General features: G+C 31.2%; 1 pseudogene; it reads right to left on the bottom strand.

Annotated features, from left to right (window-relative positions):
• LOC149558408 (reticulon-like protein B8) overlaps window positions 1–15,485 on the bottom strand; it is a 127,095-nt pseudogene that overhangs the window by 102,375 nt on the left and 9,235 nt on the right.

Genomic DNA, 15,485 nt, shown 5'->3' with positions numbered 1-15,485 from the left:
CTAACATTTACCTTACCAAGAGTTTTCAAAATTCCAACTTGTAGGCTCCTAGCTATTGAGGACTATCTCCCTTGACTTCACACAATGAAAACATGCAACTAATGTGGCACTGCACTCTAAAACTATACAGCATTTACTATCTTAAATAATGGATAATGAGATCTTGGTGATAACCCAATGATACTAGGCACATGTTTAACATCAACTTTAATTCTACACTTCATTCCATCATATAGGAAGCTTATAAATATTTAATTCCACGAGGTAAGGAAGAACATACAAGGACTACAGTCAAATACCAATACACTAGTAGATTTCACAAAAAAAGTGACTTTTATTATATGAAACCACACACCACACCCTTCACGTTTCTTCTCCACATATCATTCTCTATTCTCTACATGAGATTGCATTGTTTATGTAATAACACAACCTTTCACATCCCCAAAGAGCTCATCCAAGATGGTTGACCTTCCATCTTCTACAAAACTATCATTTTGCAAAAAAATTTGATAGCAACATTTTTTGACAACTTTACATTTTTTACACATTTTTGACAATTTGCCTCTTTTGCTAACTCATGCCTATTTGAAACCATATATAGGTCCAAAAGGCTTACAATTTACATGTTTAATTAATTTTTGTATTTATATAATCTAACATATTTCTAACATATTTCAAAGTTTACATATACAACCTGTAGGACACATCGAAGGCAAAACAAGCTAGGAAAGAGAAGGTTGGTCAACACCATCTTAGCTCTAGTGGATATATGAAAATTCACTCACACCTTGTAAGTAGCAATAAATGAAATTTCATATTCTTCTTGGAAGGAAGTTTCTCGCCAATTTTTGTGATTTAATTGTCCCTAATTCCTAAGAATTAATATAAGGGGATATTACAAGATTGATGTCCTTGTCACTAGGTTGTCACTCAATTGTCAAGAAAAAGATGTAAATGTAATCCATTGGTTGGTGGTCATAAATTCAATCTAAGATTGGTGTCTCCTGCTGGTTGTTGTCTACTTATTGTAAGTGATTGATTATTGTTGTGAGGCTGATTGTCCCGTAATTTTTCCCATCTTGGATTTTCAAATACGTTTACCACTCTTGTGTACTTGTGAAAGATTTCATAGTGCATTTGTTATATTTTATGAATAATAGCTATATTAAAGTTAAATTAAGTTTAAAATTGTAAATATCATTTCACTCCCTTGTCTCCCTTATAGTTGGTATCAGTGTAGGTTCCTTTGAAAAGGTTTAGCAACTTAAGTTAGATTTGTGATAACACATGATTTTCTTATTTGGTGATGCTGATTGCCCATTTGTCAACATGCTCTTGTGCTAGACATGTTGGGTAGCAAAAATATTCCATGAGTTGGTAGAATCAAGAACATTTGGAGGCATATGGGATGGTAATCTCATGTTTGTTTTTAATCTAATTTTACTCCTTGCCCATGGAAACTCTTCCACTCTTCTATCCTTGACCAATCTCAAGGACACTATATATAATATCTCTATGTGCTTTTTGTGTGTGTGTGTGTGTATATATGGTAGGGGAATGTGTTTGAATAATTTTGTTTAGTATACAAATATTTATGCATCCATTACCCTGTATTAAGGGGAATACTTTTGGTGAATCCATAGAGAGGAGATAAGTAGGCATTGCCTTATCATCGTTAGGGAAGGGTTAATTTCCTTATAGTATGAAGTGTCCATTTCTTGTGAGAAAAAAATAGTTTAATTATCATACATCTATATGCACCATTATGGTCTAGTAGGAAAACTCTTTTCTTTTGTTGTGGCTGGCTAATTCCTTTTTTGATATTTGATTCTACTTTGTGTACAAGAAAGTGCATGAGAGCTTACAAAAAAATTGCTTGCCTAAGTTTGAGAAGTTTTTATTGTTGTTTTGTATTGATACCATATTATTGTCCAGGTAGTTTTGCTTGAGCCAATTGATTGGCAACTTGCACCTTCCTAACTTTAGTCATATCCATTGTAAGCCAAAATATCTTGATCAAGTCTTCCCTCTGCTGTTGTTGATGTAGAAACTTAATCTTTAGCTCACTGACTCTTTTCCTATACACACCATTCAAATCCTTGATAATTCTGTAGGTTTTATTAATGTCACTAAGATCATTCTTGATCTACTCACATTGTATTTGAAAATTTGCTACTACATGGCATGTCACTATAGAAAATATTTTTCAAAGATATTAATTTCCTCCATACATGTTTTGATCTGATCGATAGAAAGGGACCATACCTATAATACAATGTTATAGTTCTTATCCATTTTCTTCTCAACGCACTAATAATAAATGCCATATTGTAACAACTATTTCTCAATATCTAAAACAAAATCACTAGACTACACTCCACAAATATGAGATACCACCACATCATTGTCAGTCATATGATCAACAACCAATAAGTTAGGGGGCATTTTATATTTCTTCTTATTTTAAACATGGAACTTTGTAATTATTATGGTACTCCACAAGGTTCCATTTTTTTAGTGATATCCCAATGTAATATCTTAAGAGGATGACCATGACTAAAAGGATGCAAAATCATCATATTTTCCTTGATTTTATGGATATGGGCTTGAACAATACCATTGGCATCTTTCTATATTTCAAAATCATATTGTTTCTCTCTTTCGAAATATACCAACTACCAATCCAACTCAAAAAAGAAGAAATAAACTATTCATAATGATGTAAAAAGAAACTTAGGGAAAACTCTTAATAACTTACCTATGTAAAATATTGTTAAAATGTTGCAATAACTGCTAATTATAGCAGCAATAAACAAACCTCCTGCAACCTGTAAAGCTCAAAAATTGTATTTTGGAATCCACATGACTCAAATTTTAATGGATGAATATGATATAAGATTGTAGGAAAGAACATTATATAAGAAAGAAAATTACTGCAAGGAATGTCTTGATGACTTTCCCTACTATAACATCTTTTAGAAAGATTAAGAACTAATTAATTTCATTTCTGATAGTAATAACAACATCAATATAGATACTCTCCAGAGTAGAAATTCGCGGAACACTTGGAGAAGACCTAAAAAGAAAAATATATGAAACTTAAATATTTTTTAAAGCACAAAACCCATTAATGATAGAATATGTTGTGAGGCACTACATAGAAAAATTAGCCTAACCTATAATACAATATGAAAACAAGTCTAACCCGTTAAAGTAAAATGCAACATTTGACCAGAGAAATAAGACCATCATACAAAATACAAGGCCAATGCAAATCAATATCAACAAGTGGTACCCTAGCCACTCTAAACAACAACCATATGAATGTGGCACTAGCAAGAATGCTCAAAGAAATTTGTTTGTTTCTCCACAATAAGACATCGATAGCTATATACAGAACAAAACATTGAGAAAAAATAACTTAATGAAAATTTTAGTTTTAATGTTTGGGAGAACAAATGGCCTGCCCCTATCCCTATTTCAAATGAGCAATTTTTTACAATTATACAACAACCCTTATTTTGCATTATTGTAAAGAAAATTTTAGTGTAAAGTACTTAGGTATCTAAATTTTACAATCTATAGAAAAATAATTAAATTCCAAAAATCTAGATTAAATTAGGCTATTTATTTCTAAATTGTAAAACAATAAAACTTCCCCCTATAAAAACACACCATTGCTCAAATTGTTAACAATAGGGATTCAAAAAATAATTTCTTTTTACATTTTCCTCCACCAAGTAGATGATGAATGAGTTTCTAGCATCCAAAGAGTCGATTAAATAACTTAGAAACTGATGATTTTTAACTCCTTTTGATTAATGTCTCTGAGCTTTGTTTGGGAATGCTCCTTCTAAACAAATAACTTACTAGAGAAATGAGCTATGTTTGTTAGATTCATATAACAAAGTTCCAAAAATAGTTGAAACATTCATGACCATGAACTCACATGCTTTCACATTGAATAAACCTTCAATAATGTCCTCCAACTTTGAGATATTTATTGGGCTATACCAAAATGAGACTTCCAAAGATTTAGAAAACTTTGTAAGTCTTCTTCCACTGTATTCTAGGTTATCAGAATTCGTACCAATGACTTGTTGGAAATTTTCAAGACTAAGCTAAGTTACTGAGAGGGGAGTGGAAAATTAGAAATTTCTAAAACTTTCAACAATTTCAACCTTTAATCCAATCATTCAATTAGCATTTATCCATCATATAAATTCTGATCTAATTGTATGCATAGGAAACTAAAAGAATTCATAACACTAAGACACAAATATTTGGTGACCCAAAAACCTTCCAAATTGAAAGTAAAACTAGGGTGGGGATGATACCCACAAATTTAGTACTGTAGTATAAAGTTAGCCTGTTAAAGCTTACATTGACCACTTCTAATGATCTTCCATATTAGGAGCAATAAGGACTACTAGGTCCACCTTGTGAAAGGATTTACAAACATACAATTAAGTATGCACTCGATAAAGAGATTTACAAAATACTGTTAGGTCTACCTTGTGAAAAGATTTGACTGATCCACCTGTTAGGATGAAACAATAGTAGATCTCTAATTTGAAACTTAGTTTGCTAAATGAGATTCCTTTGTGTACTGATCACCTTTCTGTGATAGATATGTCTCTGCTACTCCTTGTGATATTATGGCCTTTACAATTCGCTTCTTCTGCTTATTTTTGATGTAATTCAAATTTATTTTCAACACATTACATATATTTTTTACATCATACTACTTTGGATATGATATAATACATTACATATATATCAATCCAATTATACAAATTACAAAGTTGGCCATCATACAAGTTACCACAAATGTTACTAAGTCAGCCCACATGAAGACATTCAGGTTCTAAAGAATAACTTGGTGAGGTTTTGATACTTAGCATCCACTTTCAATCCTTGGCATCATCATGCACTCGCTAGATGTAGAAACTTGGTCCGTACTGATCACTTCTAAGTAGTCTTGAACTTGATCTTGGCAGACATTGTGAAGCTTGTCATATAAACTAAGTCTCTTGATTTACATTGTATGACTTGATAAACATTCTCACCTCGAGCTCAATATAAACTGAGTCACTTGGTTAACATAGGAAAGCTAGGTTAACACTAGAATTTCATCACTGACATTGTGAACTCGGTGAACACTACACTACTCAGTAACCATTGATAAACTTAGTAGCAATTGAATTACATGGCAAACGCTGATAATTGTATAATGAGCTCAGTAGCTATATACAATCTAAATAAGTGTGTGTCACTAATAACAAACTTGACTAATATGTCAACAATCTCCCCCTTTCGCATTAGTGACAAAAATACTTAGTCAAAATTGAATACCTTATATCCATCACCATGTGATGCTAGCTTGGTAGAGTATACTATTTTTTGGGATTTTTCAAAATTGATTTTGTAAGGTATATACAATATAATATACATCTTCCTGCTATATACAACATGACTTACTTATTGCAAGTTCTCCCCCATATCATATTTTTTCATACTATGTGTCTCTTTGTACATGTCTTATTCCCCATAACATATGGCTTTCTCAATAATATATCTTTTCTCCCCCTTTTTGATGGTAATGCCAAAGATTTATTCTATTTTATTTATATAGAAACACCAAAATGAGACAAAAGTTTAGAATGCACCTTAAGAATGATTGCCAAATTTTTGTCCCAATTTTCCTGTAGGACCTTGCATGTATAGAGTGCAATTTGTACTTCTATTGACAATTCTATCATGTGGTATGCAATAGAGAAGATATTGTCATGGATTAGAGTTTTTGAATATGCAATATGTTTTTGTAGTGCATCCATGTTGGGAAGGATCATGTTCTGTATGTCAATCAATGTAATTCTGATCCTTGCTTCTTCCCTTAGCAATTCTATTTGCATTTCTAACAAGAGTCTTATTTTCTTGAAGTGCGCATAGCTTGAACTGGGGTCAAGTTGTAGCTACTGAGCACTAGCCTTTAGATCTTCATCTATTTGGTAAATTTGTCCTTTATTTCCTTTGTAAAACCAAAAACATCACATAGCTTCCCAAAAAGTGATGACACATTTGAACATGATGTTTCTAAGTTGTCCAAAATTGTAGAGAGCTCTACTTGATGAATGGCAATTTGCTGAGCAATGTGCTCTAGCACTTTATTGTTAAACTTCTTTTTAACATTCTCCACTAGCTTATCTTGTCCATCAGTGTCTTCATTGAATTTTTGGACCACTTTTGTTAGTTGATACAAAATAGGTTGAGAAGAATCAATCTCAATTCCTATAGCCTTTTCCAAAATGTTATTAAGATCTTCAATTATCTTATACTCTTTATCTCTCTCCTCTCTTAGCCTTTTTTGTTTAGCCTTCTTTTGTAGGAGTTCACCAGATGTCTACATTTGGTTTGGAGTAAGCTTGTAAATATTCCAATTGGGGATTACAATTTACTCATCTAAATCAATGTCTTCCTCTATCTCCTTTCATTTCCCAAAAAAATTGTGACCAGTTTAACCTTGGGCTTAATTGTCCTTGCACTTATTACTTTTTTATCAAGAATAGAAACAATAGTAGAGATGCTTGGGCTTGCAGTAAAAACTGATACTGTACTAACTAATGGGATACTTACAAAAATGCTCAAGGAACCCAAAATTGATGTGCTCAAAATTGTAGAACCCAAAACTAATGTACTTACAACTAAAGAAGTCAAAATTGGAGTACTTATCTCGGTAAATGAAGGAAGAATCTATAGCTTAGTGGATGAAGTGGAAGTCACTTTTGTTAGTGATGTGCTAAGCTGAGGGGGAACAAAGAGTGATTGGACATTTGATATATCACTAGTGGCCACAATCAAACTTGTTGATGTTGTCTCCACACTTGATGTTGACACTGACTTGATTAGAGAGTAAGGAAGTGAGGCAATGACTGCTACAACTATCTTGAATGGGTCAGTTTCCTCATCATCTTTCTTTTCTTGCTTAGTAGCTTCTTGTCCTTGATCCTCTTCATCTTCTTCATTGTCAAATTGAGTTACTACTTCAACATTCTCTTCTTCATCTTTCTCCTTATCTTCTTCTTCATAATCATCTTTGACATTGACTAGAAAATCACTCGGTTTATATAAAAAATATATATTCTTCCAAGAGTCCATTGCATTCCTAACAACATGCTCAATGTTTTTGATCAAAACCAGACAAGCCTTAAATTTTAGAGTCAAATTTTCTTCATTTTTCTTTAGTGACTCTTTCACCTTAGCATTTGATATGCTCGATAAAATTGCCTCAGGCTTTGTCCATTCCTTAATTGTTTGCATAGAAAAGTCCCATCTTGACTTTAACTTTTCCAATAATTCATTGGGAACTTGAGAAGCGATCTAATCTGGTAAGTATTTACACTTACCCATTTTACTTAACACCAGGTCTTCAACTTTTTTCTACTCTTCTGCTGTCCTAATCTTATATTTCAATGATTTAAATTTTTTATTCCTGCTCCTTCCAATTGCTCTAACCTATCCTAAAAGGTGGGTGGAGATTTTCTAAATATGATGTCTCCTCCTTCTTTGTCAGCTTTCTTTCTTGACTACCTAGTGAAAACTGCAGTGGATGGTTTTGATGGCTTGATGATGATCACCTTGCCTTTCTTCTTTAGTGGCTCTTCTTCCTTAGACTCATCCTCATTCTCTACTTCTTCACCTTGCCCATCCTCACCTTTTCCCTCAGTTAACAAAAGGGGTGAACTTGATTTTAGTTTTCCAATTCTTCATTTCCCTTTGTTGATTGCCTAAGGGAGCTTTATTTCAAGTTCAATCCTAGCCTTTGCTTCATCATATGTTCCAAAGTATGTAGCCTTAGGATCAACTGATTCATTAATAAAAGCTTCAATGATATCCTTTGCTTCATTAATGTTGAACTCATAGCCAAGAGGTTTTACCCACACAATTCTAGACTTAACTACCTGAATATACACCTTATCCCTATCCACCACGAAACATATATGATCTTTGTAGTCCTCAACTAGCTTCTTGGGGATTCTAAATTTGTTGTTAATTTTCTCCTTAAATACATCAAAGTAGTTGTCCATGATACTATTGTAGTTCTCACCCATCTTTGTAATATACTCATTGATTTGATAGAGCACAAGAACATCTTTTCTCCATACTACAGTGCCTTTAGAAGGAAAGAATTTCTAAACATAAAAGAATAGGCAAGAACAAGGAACTAAACTTACATGGATTGTTCTTTGAAGTTCTTATACTTTTCATGTTCTTGTTGAATTGCCTTAGCAATAGCTTGGAAAGGTTGTATGATAATTTGTTCTTAACCACCTTGTAAGTTAAGTCCATGGCTTCGCATGACACACTATTCAATCTGCTTGAATTGCATATCTTGTGTGCGATGATGTGAATACCAAACTTTAGTTTTGCATCAGTAACATTGCTGATTTTCATTCCTTTTCCATCCCAATTTTCTAGGGTTTCCTTTTCTAGTTCTGTCTGACCTAGGATTTTTTTCATTTTGGCTTTGGCTAGCATAGGGAGGCTAGTAATTTGATGAATCATCTTCGTAGTGATTAGAAATGGTTGTTCTAGCCATAGCTTCTTGTTATGTACTCGATTGAGGATAAACCTAATCCATTTGATTTGAAATTCATAGGGCATGTGGGGGATGTGTGTCAACCCTTTGGTTTCTAGATGTTGATGCTCGGATTTTAGGACTCCATCCACACATAATTGACCTAGGGCATCATCCATTTCTAGTGTACCAATTTCTTGAATTACACATTTGAAATGAGTGCAAATATCATTAATAAGAAGTACCTTGGGAGGAATTTTGGATTGTGCACCACTTGGATCAACTCCATGAACCAACATGTCAAATCTTCACGTAACCTTTCTATTGCTGGATGCCATTTTCACTCAGTAGGGTTTGAGAGAATTTAAAAATCTTTTACTGGAAATTTTCTCAAATCTCTTTGATTGCATTGAAAATCACTCTTCATAATAGCACTCAAAATTTCACGGTAAAAAATGATTTTGATTCCATGCCTTTTGTTGAAATTTCATCATTAATGCTCAGTACAAAAGTAGATTGACTGACATCACATTGATAGACTGTCATCCACTACTTGGCATTGAATACTTGGTGAATTCTTCATGACTTGGTAACCATATGAATCTTCATTACTCTTGACCTTGCTTGGTAGAGTCTATGACCCAACCTCACTTGGTAGAGAAGTAACTCGATAGTAACTGATATTGATCTCACTCAATGATCCCTTTACATCCCGAATACATATTTGGATCTTTGCCACCTTTCAATATGGAACTAATTTGGATGTCAGCTTTGATAGACTAGTTCTAGTTCTCCCTTGAGAGCTTAATTAGAAGTGGTAGAGTCACTCATTTCTTGAGTGAGTTGACCATCATTGATTGGATTTGTATCCTCATTAGATTTAGGAACCCATTGCCATCTCATCTATTTTTAGATTTATCAGCTTTTGCCTTTCTTTCATCTTCAATTCTTCTAGTATTCATGCAGTTCTTGGCAAGATGACCAAGTTCTGTACAAATGAAAAATCTTTTAGTAGTATCTCTTTTCCTCATATGATGTTTAACACAATTTATACCAATGTATCCAAATTCTCCATAGTAATGACATCTGCACCAAGTGTTGTAGTCCCATCCAAATATTGCTTTCACAATTTGACCTTGGGTTTTCATTTTGATGACTTGTGTCCATGTTTCTTGCATTTGTGACATTTGCCTTCAAATCTTGGTTTTTCTTTGCATTCATTAGCTCTATGACCATGCTGATTACAATTCTAACATTTTCCATTGAATTTTTCTTTTTCATTACTCCAACATTTGTTTGATTTATGACCTTTCTTACCACATTGATTACAAGTAGGTCTTTCATTCTTTTGAGCTCCTTGCTTGGATGATTCTCCTTCTTCTGTATATCCAATTCTTGCTTTTCCTTTTTGACTATACAGGTTTTTTTGATTCAATTGATTCATGTCTTCTTGATATTTCATTATTCTTTCATTGATTTGCTTCACAAAGTTTAGATCATTCCTCATTCTTTCATTGATTTGTCTTTCAATTTTTAGATCATTTTTCATTCTTTCATTGATTTTCCTTTCAAAATTTAGATCATTCCTCATTCGTTCATTTTCAAATCTTAGGCTCATGATTTCTTCATTTTCATGGGAGAGGTGATCAATAAGGTCTGCTTGCTAAAGGGATTGGTTTTGTATTTCATTGTTCCTTCCATCCATTTGTTCTTTTATCTTGTTTCTCTATTCCAAGACTTCACATAACCTTACTGACTAAATTTCTTGTTCTCTTCTTAGCTCTCTTACGTCTTCTTGTAGGGAACCCTTCTTTTCTAGGAGTTCTTTGATTGCTTCATTGGCTTCATCTGAATTGTTTGAATGAAGGTCTTCAATTCTTTCTTCAATGTAGAGTTGATCATTCATTTTAATTGCTAGTTGTTTTGTTCTTTTCAAGGATTGAGAGAGTTGCTCCTTTGCTTTCTTGAGTTGGGCAATGGCCATTTCTAAATCCAACTTTTCATTTTCAATGGCTTTTTCAAGTTTGAATATCTCCATGGCCTTGATCTTTGCTCAAGTTGTTAAGCTTTCTCCTGAGAACCAAAAAGCTTTGATACCAATTGTTGGAAATATTCAAGACTAAGCTAAGTTACTGAGAGGGGAGGGGTGAATCAGTAACTTCTAAAACTTTCAACAATTTCAACCTTTAATCCAATCATTCAATTAGCATTTATCCATCATATAAATTCTAATCTAATTGTATGCATAGGAAACTGAAAGCATTCATAACACTGAGACACAAAGATTTGGTGACCCAAAAACCTTCCAAATAGAAAGTAAAACTAGGGTGGGGATGATACCCACAACTTTAGTACTGTAGTATAAAGTTAGCCTATTAAAGCTTACATTGACCACTTTTGATGATCGACCCTGTTAGGAGCAATAAGGAGTACTAGGTCCACCTTGTGAAAGGATTTACAAACATACAATTAAGTATGCACTCGATAAAGAGATTTACAAAATACTGTTAGGTCTACCTTGTGAAAAGATTTGACTGATCCACCTATTAGGATGAAACAATAGTAGATCTCTAATTTGAAACTTAGTTTGCTAAATGAGATTCCTTTGTGTACTGATCACCTTTTTGTGATAGATATGTCTCTACTGCTCCTTTTTCTATTATGGCTTTACAATTTGCTTCTTCTATTTATTTCTGATGTAATTCACATTTATTTTCCACACATTACATATATTTTTTACATCACACTACTTTGGATATGATACAATGCATTACATATATATCAATCCAATTATACAAATTACAAAGTTGACCATTGTACAAGTTACCACAAATGTTACTAAATCGGCCCACATATAAAAATTTGGGTTTTGAAGATTAACTCAGTGAGGTTTTGATACTCAGCATCCATTGTCAATACTCAACATCATCATGCACTTGGTAGATGTAGAAGCTTGATCAATACTGATCTCTTCTAAGTAGTCTTGAACTCATTCTGCACTAGTGACTTTGTAGACATTGTGAAACTCGTCATATAAACTAAGTCTCTTGATTTAAATTGTATGACTCGGTAAACATTCTCACCTTTAGCTTGGTATAAACTGAGTCACTTGGTTAACACAAGAAAGCTTGATTAACACTGGACTTTCATCACATACACTAAACTCAATGAACACTACACTGCTCGATAACCACTAATAAACTCCATAGCAACTGAATTACATGGCAAACACTAAGAACTATATAATGATCTTGGTGGCTATATACAATCTAAATAAGTGTGTGTCACTAATAAAAAACTTGACTGATATGTCAACATGACTATGATTTTGAGATGCTTAACTACAAAACAAGAAAATCTCATGGAGAGAGATTTAATCAACACCATCCTTTGACACCTACTTTGAATTCCTAGATCAATCACATGAATTCACTTCCCATGCTTCACGACATCAATGATACCTTGGATAGTCATAAATTGTATCACTTTGAAAAAGGGAAGTACAGTAGTATAGAGACCAAGTAAAGAATAGAACTCAACTTTTGTGTTGTCACTATGCCAGTTCTTAGTGAAATCATTCTTGAAGTTATTGGTGAAATTAGGGGTTTTTTTCTTTCACCTCATTATCTTTTGCATTATCCCTCCTCCTGTACCTACGATCTCGTAGTGAAAATCCCTCCTCTCATGCACTCTTCTTTTGTTTATTTTGTTTATAATCCATGTTGGTTGAAATTTTGACCAAAAAAACTCATGTTCATTGAATTTTTGACCAACTCAGGATCTTAACAAAAAAAAAAGTTAAAATCAAATGGAAAATGACAAGGTAAAAAATTAACACCAAATCTACTAGTGCATTAATTTTGGATTCTAGGATCAATTTATGACCTATACAAGTGGCTTGAAATATTTGATCTTCAAAAACCCTAAGCATGTAATCTTTCCACTAAACCCTAATTAAGGGAAACTAATTAGGGTTACTAATTAATCAATCTTAGATTAATGGGTTACTCTGCTAACCCTAAATTGACATGTTGGCACACATATGCATATAACGAGTGTTAAGTGACACCATAAGATTTACTTTTACATAAAATTCAACAAATCAAAAATTACAGAATGAAACAAATACATTCAAATTACAATACAAATTAAACACTAGACATTAAGGTTCGAATCACTTTATTGCATTCAACCTTAGTCTTATAGTTTACACATAGGGTTAATCACTGATTCTTTGCTTAATTCCATGGTTAATTATCTTGCACACTCAATTCGAATATCAGTAGTTTGATAACATTACATTCATGTATTTAAACCAAATTTTCATAATCACATTGATCAAGCATTAAAAATTTCATTTAAATAACCTTTCTCATTTCTGCACACATATTTAATCATCACTAATCTCATAATTGAATCATCATAACATATTCATCAATTCAAATTAAAATACTGAAATAATTATCGTAATGCATACATGACCAAAAACATCATAACATCATCAATAAGACATATTGAACTATTTGAATGCATATATCCTAATCATTAAGGTACCATAGTTAACATCATCATTATAAGGTGAAACAACTCATATCATCGTTAGTACACAACAATGTTTAAACAATCAAACAATGTAGTAATTTTCAAATCATAGGGTATCAAACATGAATGTATCAACTGATCTCAATTTCCATTAGAACACCTAAACCATAAAACGTTAATTCATATCCTTTATCATAATCATTATACATAAAATAGCCATAATTTATCATGATGTCCTCTACATAGTTACCAACAAGAACAACAACATTTCCCGTTACCATTTCCTTGGTGTGCTCATCTATGCATTCAAATCTCTTATAAAGGATTTAACAGAGAAATTTATATTTAAATAAGTACATACGGGGAGTGGTCTTACATAACTAATCATTAATCTTCTACTAATAATTTTTGAAATACTCTTAAATTTTATTAAATCATCTTATGATTTGATTAGCAATTCTTCTCTACTAATATTTTAATATCAACAACTTATTGAATAACCTTCATATAAATATTTCCAATGAAACTACTAAAGCAAACCCACACAAATTTATTCATTTTCCACTACTAACACTAGCTACTTAAGATAACTAATTACTATTTTCCAAAATCCTAAATAACTAATTCCTCATACTAACTAATCCTAATCTAGTTCATAAATCCACATGCTTCTCCTATCTCCTTTCCTCAAACTTCCTTTACATACCCCTCCAAAAAAACATTATTTCCTAATCACTATCCTTACTTTTCCCTTAAACTACTTTTCTCCTCCAAAATTGACCAATTCCTTGTTATGGCCATATGAACCTTTGGATCATGTGCTTGGCCAATTTCCTAAGCCTAGACTCATGGCCCAAGCTGGTTGCCTACCTTGGCTTGGAAAGGAAGATGTGATGGATGGAACGGGGTCAACTTTGGCACCGACTACTCCAAAATTTGTGCCCCTATGCTCCATTCAATGACTGATGCCGTGCCATGCCATGCTCCATTTGGTACTATTGAATAGCACATAGTCCACTTGTAGTTTTTGTCAGAGGAAACAATGATTTAACTTTATATTTATATTACACAATATGTATATTTTATCCATATGACACTTATAGTTATTTTTAGAACTTCCAATTGTTCTTGTTGGTAAGATTAAGTTTTAATTTATTTCAAATTCAAAATATAAGGAATGTATTATAATTTAATATATATATACTTTAATTCTTTAATATTCATATTATTTTTAATTCTGTAAAATTCATAATTATTTTTGTTTAATATGAATTTAAATTAATTATTTGATAATATATAATATTATAGATTTGTTAATCATTTAGGTCAAAATTTATTAATATATTATAATTATTTATAATTAATTAAAAATTAATTAAATATTAATATTGATTTAAGTTTACTATTATCATTCAATTTGAACATATATAGAAATCATGTTTCAAATGATATTTAATAAACATGTTAATTAAAAAATTAAAAAATTAATGAATAGAATAAAGTTTTGTTGATTATTTATTCATGGAGAATTCTAACTATAATTTTGAATGTAAATAATATTTTACATATAATTAAAAAATAAATTTAAAACTATAATTATTGTAAGCTAATTAATTATATGTAAAATATTAGTTACATTCAAAATATATATAATAGTTAGTTAGAGAAATTTTTAGTTAGAAATTTCAATGAATAAATAACAATAAAACTTTATTTTTTCTATGATTTTAAATTTTTTTTATAGTTAATATTTTTATTAGATATCATTTGAAACATGATTTCTATATACTTTTAAATTGGATGAGATTAGTAAACTTAAATCAATACCAATATATAATTAATTATAAATAATTATAATATATTAATAAAATTTAGTCTAAATGATTAACAAATCTATAACATTAATTAATATAAACATTTTAATTTTTTTTTAACAAATCTATTATATTCTATTGTAAAAGAATTTTATGGGTTCATATTTTATATTAATATATTTACAATAAAATATTATTTAAATAATTTTAAAAATATTTATCTTATAAGATTTTTATTTTTTCTAATTAAATTTATTAATGTATAAACAAATATATAACATATTTATATATTACTTTATTTTTAATTATTTAAGAATGAATTATTTAATTTTTATTTAGTAACTCTTTTTACTTTACTATTATTTAACAATAATAAGCTCTAATAGATATATTAAACAATAAAATTATTACTAAATTGAATTATTTGGGATAAAATATTCTTTATTACAACAAAACTCGATATATTGAATTATATCAATGTTGTAAAACAAATATTTAAAAAGAAATATCTATTATCAAAAGTAAAACAACACAATCCACCAAAATAA

This window comes from Cupressus sempervirens, chromosome 5 (assembly GCF_028749045.1).
Source record: "Cupressus sempervirens isolate cs-2001-9-10 chromosome 5, ASM2874904v1, whole genome shotgun sequence".
Taxonomy (NCBI): domain Eukaryota; kingdom Viridiplantae; phylum Streptophyta; class Pinopsida; order Cupressales; family Cupressaceae; genus Cupressus; species Cupressus sempervirens.
The sequence above is the reverse complement of the archived record's forward strand: the minus strand, read 5'-3'. Positions and strand labels throughout refer to the sequence as shown.